This window comes from Sphaerodactylus townsendi, linkage group LG10, assembly GCF_021028975.2.
Source record: "Sphaerodactylus townsendi isolate TG3544 linkage group LG10, MPM_Stown_v2.3, whole genome shotgun sequence".
Taxonomy (NCBI): domain Eukaryota; kingdom Metazoa; phylum Chordata; class Lepidosauria; order Squamata; family Sphaerodactylidae; genus Sphaerodactylus; species Sphaerodactylus townsendi.
Genome location: NC_059434.1, coordinates 36,917,484 through 36,919,655, shown reverse-complemented (window position 1 = coordinate 36,919,655; position 2,172 = coordinate 36,917,484).

Here is a 2,172-nt window from a genome sequence, read left to right as displayed (position 1 = left end):
AGTGTGATTTATTTTCCTAAGAAATTTGATGGGAATATAAACCCAAGCTTTTGGGAGACCCTGCACTGTGAAAATGTTTGCAAAATGATGTCAATGTATCAGGAAAAGGTTGAGGCTTTCATAAAGAGAAGGTGCGTGGTTTGAGTCCCTCAAAAATTTGAATATGCCTCTGAGAATGTCAGGCCTGCTACCTGCAGCTGGAAGAGCCTTGCTGTAAACTTCCTTTCCTCGGTCCTTCATGCCACATAATCAGTTACATGGCTAACTTATTGCTAATTAATGCAGAGGAAGTAGTTCTGCATAATGGCACAAGTTGTTTGCAAGTTTTCCTTGCCATTCACTTTTATTTTAGATAGCAACTCTACATGCCCTTACCTGAAGAAAATAGCATATGTGTAGACACTGGGTTTATTTTGTGTTAGGTGGAGGTCAACACAACCCATTTGTCAATATTGTTATTCTCCTACCCATTATGTACTAAGATGCAACCTTCTCTTCCTCATAATGTTCTTGGTCCCTATGCTGGAAGACCTCTGCACAACAAAATCAACAACTGTTAATTCCAGGGCAGTAGATTACTATCTTTCCAGAGTCCAGGCCTCAGCAATAGTTAGGTCTCCTCATATGAACATAAGAAAAGCCATACTGGATCAGACAAAGGTCCATTAAGTCCAGCAATCTGTTCACACAGTGGAAAACTAGGAAGCCCACAAACAAGACGACTTCAGCAGTATTATCCTGCCTGTGTTCAACACCTGATATAATAGGCATTCTCCTCTGTTCAAGAGAACAGGTATGCATCATGACTAATATCCATTTTGACTAGTAGTCATGGATAGCCCTATCCTCCATGAACATGACAACTCCCCTCTTAAAGCCTTTCAAGTACTTCCTTTTGTCTGCTTTATGTCTCTCACCTTCACTTCAGCAGATGACCCCACATTCAAATACTATAACAGCAGAATAAAAGCTTCTCCCCTATCTCTGTCTCCATTCCATGCATAATTTTGTAGTCCTCTATCATGTCTTCCCTTACTTGTCTTTTTTGTGAGCTAAACAGCCCTCAGCATTTTAACCACTCCTCACAGGGCAGTTACCCCCTGATCATTTTGGTTGCTCTTTTCTGTACCTGCTTAAGCTTAGCAATATCACTTTTTAAGTGTGGTAACTAGAACTGTACAGAGTATTCCATCTTACTGACACTTTCAACAAAACTCTAAAAGATTAGTGAGACAGGATCTATCTTTGCAGAAGCTACACTGGTTTCTGCTCAGTAGGGCTTGGCCTTCTATATGCTTGACTATTCTGTCTTTAATAATGCTTGCCATCAATTTACCTGGAACAGATGTTAAGTAAACTGACCTGGACATTGCATTGGCCATTCTCCACTCCTCTGGTAGACAGAATGATCTTGGGGACATGTTACATACCATAGTTGGAAGTTCAACAATTTCCCATTTGAGTTCTTGAAGGAATCTAGGGTGAATGCCATCTGGTTCATTTTAGAAAGAAAGCGAAGCTGCTCTAAGTTATGCTCCTTCAACGCAGAGACATAGCTTTATAAAACAGCACCTAGGGTTAACCCTGGATACCATGCCCCCCCACCCTGAGAGCTGCACCTCGTCCCAAACTCCACATGGAGATCAAGGTGGGGTGAGTCTGGCCTGCTCCTGAGCTCTGTGAGGAGTTTGGGGATGGGGTGAGCCCAGTTCGCTGGCATTCAACTGCAACCTTGCCCAAAACTCCACTGGGAGTTTGGGGATGGGGCAGTAGTGGTGGGGGCCCCAGCCCTGCAATGTACCCCCAAGGATGTGGTGCCTGGTGCTCCAGCCCCCCATGTCCCCCCTGACACACCACTTCCTAAATAGCTATAACTGAAACTTGAAACTGTGGACCTATTATGATGGTATTTTTGCAATGCATGTGAAGTTTTCAAATGGTCAATCTCATATTTGAAGCTCATGGGACCTTCTCTTTCCAGAGTTTTTTGGATCCCAGAGAGGAGTAGCATTGGCTTTGCAAGTAGCTATATTATTTCTTGTCTCTCATTATCTCTTTATCTGTATGTTACTAATGGGACATGCACAATGGTAAAGATAGAACAGATCCTTGTATGCTATCAAATATGGATTTATTTGAGCAGTTTAATTGCCAGACTTTTATTTGTTTCAC